General features: G+C 47.3%; 1 long non-coding RNA gene across 1 annotated transcript; it reads right to left on the reverse strand.

Annotated features, from left to right (window-relative positions):
* Positions 1–1,132: 1,132 nt before the first annotated feature.
* LOC123439974 lies at positions 1,133–1,944 on the reverse strand. Its single transcript, XR_006630239.1, has 2 exons — positions 1,649–1,944; positions 1,133–1,556 (listed from the first exon to the last, which is right to left on the reverse strand). It is a non-coding gene; the product is annotated as an uncharacterized LOC123439974 (long non-coding RNA).
* Positions 1,945–7,063: the final 5,119 nt, after the last annotated feature.

Here is a 7,063-nt window from a genome sequence, read left to right on the forward strand (position 1 = left end):
ATTATTGCAGCAATATCAATTAAAGTCACGTCGAGAGATTTTCTCTCGACTCCCTGCGAGGAAGAAATCTCGAAGCAAACATTCTAGTTAAGTAATAGTTCAAGTTGTATAAGATCGGGGCACAACTCCAAATCATCCTGTAACCATGGACAGGGCTATTCGAATAGGTAATTTTCATCCCTGCAGGGGTACACCACAGTACGCAACATGCTTGATAAACTCTGGCCGGACAGACTTTCCTGGGTAATGCCCGGCCTCGGAACATCAACACGTCGCAGCCCTACCTAAGCTCAACAGAGAGGCCAGCCCGTCGGTCTAAATCCAAAGCGCGCAAGGGTCATGTGCTCATCACCCTTTGTGCTCCTATACGATGCGAGGACAGTCGATGTCAGTCCTGGCACCTCTTATACAAGAACGATGCTTATCCAGGCCACTCAAGCACGTGCCGCTCCATTGGTGACGCCTGAAGAGCTTCGACTAATACCACAACGTCGAGTACCCAGAACTTCTCCCACGTGAAGGTTAGTGCGAAAGGGTCTCCCGACCAACTAAGATCAAATACCCAAATCCATTAGCATTTTAGTTAACTCATCGACACATCCACGCGGGAATCCACCAACAACACACCATTCACCAAGTTCCGAGTAACAAGGTAATGTAGTTGTGCGGCTGTAACATGAGAGGGATCCGAGGTATCACCCTCGATGGATTCCGAACGATGTACCTGTCAAGGTGGCCAGGGAGGAATCACCCTCGATGGGCCACACTTGATGGGTAGTACGACAGAGTCGTTACCGGAAGTGGCAAAGTAGGAATCACCCTCTGAGAACCACTGCCAGTCAACTACACTACAACGCTAACATTGGAGTACGTAACGAGAAGCCACCCTCGGTACTCGATAGTAGCTCTGCAACGTCGTACAACTAAGGGGTTGTGAGTGCTAAGACGGGTCATGGCTCGTTGATCAGATGATCAAGACTTGAGGAAAAAGCAGGGGCAACTGGACTAAGGGTCAAAGGGGATGACTGCTCCACCTATACTAAACAGTTTTAAGGTGTAGTAGAACTAGCAAAAGAGCCCGTGCGTTGCAACGGGAAAAAAAGAAAACATGCTCTTAACCCAATAACCATGATTTAAGACCACACCCACTAATTTAGGCTGCATAAATTTATACGTGGACGCCCGTGGACAAACGAAATATATTTATGAAACATTTCAGTCTGAATATCCCATGAACAGCCAGCATAATTACACATGAAGAAATAACAGAGGTATGAGCTAGCGTGAACCAAGTGGTCAGAGTAGTGTTTTGCCCCGACCTCCTTGCTCGTGCTCTCCGCGTGTCTCTTCAAAGCTTACTCTTTTTCAATTCATGTGTTGGCCCCTCACCTGTCCCTCTCCGTCCTCCTTCCTAGTTTGCACGAGGCGCTGGTCGACGCGTGGATGCATCTGTGGCGTACGCTGTGTTGACAACGCATACGGATAGCACAGATCCGATAAGTCTACGTGTTGATACTTGCAGCCAACAAGCCCATGGCAATGGACCCAGCGGGCACCTGCAGTTGCCAAGAACATCCATGGCGGCTAATATCTTTCTCACAGCTTTGCGGGCCTAAGATCGAAATAGGGAGCCGTAGATAAGGCTTACCTAGAATGCACAAGGCACGGGTCAACAGGGGCAGCCGCGGGATCGAAAATTTGCCATTAGAAGGCCGGTGAGCTGGTTGGTTGGCGTATACAATCCGCTTGCCGTGGAAAGGCTCCAGTTCAGGAACGCTGCATGCAGATGAGCATGAGATGCAGGCCATGGGAAATGGCTCATCGGCGTCATGTGCATGTATGTGGACGAGGGGATTATTGGCTGTCGTGAACGGGCTGGATTCGAGCAAATCGGTCCAGGATCCGGCCGAGTTATTAGATGCGGAGCTTTACAGTTCAGATGGCAGAAAGGAATGCACAGTCAGTGACAGTACGGAGTCGATAGCTCACACCAGGGTAAAGGTGCGTACGCTGAGTAGATAAGCAGCTAGTCAGCTACTGTTGGTCTAGCATATGGAATGGTCTGTCATCTTTGCATCTCAAATTTTTAGGTTGAATACCAGCAAGTTGCAAGGCGCCCTAGAGAAAACTAACGGGCTGGGCGGGTGGACGGAGCGCCATTGGAATCCCGGGGCGAGGGAGGGGAGGTAGCGGGTGACGACACGTCCAGGGGCGCGGGGGCGGGTGGTCCGGTCGTGCCTAGTCCGGAGCCAGCCGCGAGTGGACGCGTGGGGGTCGGACCGGCGCGTGTGGAGGACGCCGCCTTTAGGGCCGAGGAGCTGGAAGATGAATTCGGTGCGCAACGAAACGTTTTCTGGTCCCTCACTTAAAGAGGGACGGCGGGTTAATAACTGAAAAATACAGGGACTTTTTTGCAAAATGTGCACGACGTATGACAGAAGCCATGTCTGCTTTTTTAAGGGAAAGATAAAGTAGAAGTTTATCAAAAATGGACTATGCATCAGATATAGGAGCTAACTACAACAGTAGCAAAATTCTAATGCAAGCATAAGGGAGAAAGAATAGGCGATATCTGAATGATCAAGGGGGCTTTTCTTGCCTTGTTGCTCCACGGCAAAGGGTTGGTCGTCAGGAGGGTAGTCGTACCCGACAGCAGCATTAGTCTGAGAGGCTACCGGAGAGAAGAGGGGGAAGAAACCATAAATATAAGCAAACAGGTGCATCACGATGCATAACATGACTACATGCTGTGCTAGGGGTAGTCTAACGCAGTACTACACGTATCATATGGAGCGGGAGATTATGTGATGATAATCCCCGGGTCTTTGGATTTATCGGACAAACGATCTGGAGGAAAATGCTCCATGTTCATTATGCTAGGAGCATGTTACAGACGAACGTACATCGTATTAGCTTTCGTGGCATTTTTCTGATCAACTTGCATGTATAATTTTGTTCATCCGAGTTACATTTTACTTTCAATTAATATTTAAAGTTTTAATCATTTTCTGCTATTATAGAATTAATATTAATTCAAAAATTCATTAATTACATCAGCATGACATCATGCAAATGTCAGCAATCAAAGTGGGGCTGACTGGTCAAACCTGACGAGTGGGCCCCAACTGTCATAGGCAGTGTTCTAAACAAGGATTAAGATAAACTAAACTAATTTATTAATAGGTAGGACCCACTCGTCAGTGGCTAATTAGAATTCAACTAATTATTTTAAATAACCAAAAGCATAATTAGGGCTTAATGAGCTGGGCCCACATGTCATAGGCCTAGGGGGAAGGGGCCCCACCTCGTAGTGACTGGGCTGCCGAGTCAGCCAATTGACTAGGGTCAACCTTGCCCATTAGGGCCCTGTGGCCCACTAGCAGGGACACACGGGGGGCGGCCCCACCCGGGCCAGGTCAGTAGTGGCCGACGAACTAAATTGGGACGGAGGAAGGGGATTCAGCATTTGGCCAATGGGGGGCGGTTCGAGCGCGTCCGGTGGCGTTCGAAAGTTGGCGCCGCCTCCGATCCATCCAGACCATCGGAGGAAGCAGGAGTGGTCGGAAACGACGCCAGCAACAAAGGAGGGCGGCAGTCGGAGCTCGGCCCGGTGAGGATGGTGCTAGGGTGGCGAAAGGAGTAGATGGCGCGTGCATTGGGTGCGGGCAGAGGTGCTGAGTATGACGGGGTGGCCGGCTACGAGCTTTGCGAGCCGTGGTCATGGCGGCGAGCACCACCGTGGCGAAGAGCTCAGGTACGATGGAGGGGAGGAGCTACGAGCGTGATATCGAGTTCATCAGCGAGGGGGAAAGACTGCAGTCTCATCTTGGTCCTACACGTATGGACGAGTGGGCTCGGAGAGGCATGGGGTGGCCGGAATCACGAGAAGGTCTCGGTGGCCGTGGAAAGGAGGACTGATGCGGGCGACAAGGTGGTGGCCTCCCCGCCTCGATTGGGAGGCAAAGAGGACGAGGGCGAGATCGACGGTCCTCATGGGCACCAGCGGACGACAAGCGATGGCCGGTGGCCGCGGTGACGACGACGAGCGGCTGCGAGGTGGCTCGATCTTGTGCGGGGAAGAAGAAGGCGACGCGGAGGGAGAAGTGATGAGGCCGAGGGTTCGTCGGGGTTGCGCGGGGGGGGGGGGGGGCTCTTATGCGCCGTGGGCCATGCAAGGCCTGGCACGGCCATGGCCGACAAATGGCCGCCACGACCTCCCCTCTGTTCCTGTAGTGAGGAGGGAGACGAGGGGGGTGTTGGTTGGGCCACTTGGGCTGGCTGGTGGGTACAAGGCCCAAAAGGGGGGCACAAGCTTTTTCTTAAAAAACATTTTATGTTTTAGTTTTTACTTACGTCATTTTTGCTTTATGTTCCCGAGCAAGAGAACTTTTGTAAAATATGGCATTGGTCTCAGTAATCCTATTGCATTTTTATACAGTGCCTCAAAAGTCTGGGGCCCTTTTAAAATTATTTGAATACTCCAAAAATTTAAAAGGAGATTTAATAATTGAGTTGGTCATTGTTTAAAATAGTTTTGAGGCACCAAAACACTTGCAAAAAATGTGGTTTGCAATTTTACAAATACCAAAAGAATATCTGAAAACTATTCACGATTTTTATTCATATGTTTGCAGAACTTTTAATTCTACTTCTCAAATGATTTTGAATTGCATAAGAATTTGAATTAGAGTTTGATTCCAACAGTGATCGTAATTTGTAAGTGCATCTAGCGCCCCTTAGTGATTTTGGTGGTTTGAACACTTATAAGTTAAGAGACTGATATGTTTGGGAGTATACATAGGCTCCATAAGTCGCGGAGTAGTTTGATTTATCCGATGAATATCGACCCCTAAAAATATATGGCTACGAGTGAAGACTTTGGTCATTCCTTGAAGACTTTGATCGCGAAGAAATTGCGAAAAAATGGTATTCGTGATGAAGATGTTGAAGATAAGGAATTCAGTGTGTCATGAAGAAAACACTCTAAAGACTTTGAAGCTTGAAGATTTACTCTTTCTATTTCATTTTCTTTATACTTGAGTTATAGGAACACTGTACTGTTAAAGGGGGTCGAGGTAAAACTATGGAACAAATTTCCTCATGATGCTCAACCCAAACCTACAACTACCAAAGCCTCAAAGTGAGGAATATGAGAGACATGAGGACTTTCACAGTTGAAAGTTCCGACCATTGCCGCGCCACGTGCCACTTGTCACAGATCTTAGCCACCCAACAATCATATTATTAAAGGGAATTTATGTCAAATCATGTCGGGATGCTCCTAGGCTATAAATAGCCACCCCCACAACCACTAGCTGGTTGGCTGCTTCGCGAGAAACTGATACTAGGCATTTAGAGCAATCCAAATTCCTCAGAACCTTTGAGCAAAAATCTGCAAGTAAGGAAATACCCCAAACACCCAAACCAAAACCCAAACAAGACGTACAACTGTCACACCAGTTGGAACTGGGTCATCAACAACTGTCATCATCGAGCTACTGGTTCTATTTCCTCAACTCTCTCATTTCCTCAATTGCATGTTGAAGACTTCCATCTGTACTGTTTGAAGAATTTGACTCGAGACTTTCTCTGAATTCCTCACCTCAAATTCTTCACGTGAGTTAATCTTCACCTACTTATTGTGTACTTGTGACATGTGCAAACTGAATCTCCGAAATAACGCTAAGTACTTTGCAGAAGATGTTTTTGCACTTCTGACTTTGTACCATGTCCACTGCACTCAGTTCATGACTGAGCACTTTCCTCACTAGGAATTTCCATAGTGATGAAATTGTAAAAATCGCCTATTCACCCCCGCTCTAGTCGATATAACGCACTTTCAATTGGTATGAGAGCAAGGTATTCCCTTGTTCTGTGTGATTTCGGTTTAATCGCCTGGAGGTTTAGGTATGTCGGCCGGAGGTATGATCAAGGTTACTGCAGGATGTCCTACCTTCAAAGGAAAGGAATTCTCCATTCGGAAAACCAAGATGCAAATGTATCTTCAAGCAATTGACAATGATCTCTAGTATATTGTGGAAAATGGTATTCCCTCCATCACTGCTATTGTCTTTGCCACTGATGTGAAGAAGTTCAAGAAACTTGACTCGCAAGCAAAGAATATCATACATGGCCACCTAAGCAAAGGTCAGTATGGCAGAGTTAGTGCTTCGGGACAACTAAGCTTATCTGGGATAGGCTGTCCAAAGTCAATGAGGGAGTCTCAACACAGCATGGCTCTCGTGTCGATGTTCTTCACAATCTCTTCAATCACTTCAAGCGGATTGACAATGGAAGCTGCCAAGATACCTTTGGTCGCCTCACTAACATCTCAAATGAACTGCAAGCACTCAGACCTAGAGACATCACTCCCCATGAAGTTGTGAAGAAACTGCTACGATCTCTGGATCCATCATTTGACACACTCATTCTGATGATCCAAGAACGAAGAGACTACAAGATGCTCGCTCCCGGTGACATACTTGAGATACTCAATACTCATGAATTCCAACAAGAAGAAAAGGGAGAACTGTATGGACCAAGCTATTCAAGACCTCGTGCGCTGAAGGCTAAGGCTATTTCCTCATCTGAAGAAGAAGAATCTGATTGCAGTCTTGGTGACCCTGAAGAACCGGGACAGGAACTTGCTATGCTCATGAGGAAATTCCACAAGTTCACAAAATGTGGCCAGTTCGGAAAATCTTCAAGAAAAGATATGAGGAAATCAGAATCTTCATCTGAGGACTACAAGAAAAGAACCTGCCACAAATGCAAGAAATATGGCCACTACATTGCTGATTGTCCTCGCTGGGTGAAAGAATCAATGAAGAAGAAATACAAGGATAAAATTTCTGATGACTCGAAGAAAAAGAAGAAATGTTCAAAATCCTCATCTTCAAAGTCCTCATCGCACAAGACGACCATTTTCAGAAAGGCTCGAGCACTCATTGGTAAGGAAATGGATTCTGAAGAAGAATCCGAGGAATGTGATGAAGAGGAAGGTTCACAAGTGGAGTCAGAGTCCAGTGTGGCAAGCCTTGCACTTCCTACCACATTCGTCACC

Source organism: Hordeum vulgare, chromosome 3H (genome assembly GCF_904849725.1).
Source record: "Hordeum vulgare subsp. vulgare chromosome 3H, MorexV3_pseudomolecules_assembly, whole genome shotgun sequence".
Classification (NCBI taxonomy): domain Eukaryota; kingdom Viridiplantae; phylum Streptophyta; class Magnoliopsida; order Poales; family Poaceae; genus Hordeum; species Hordeum vulgare.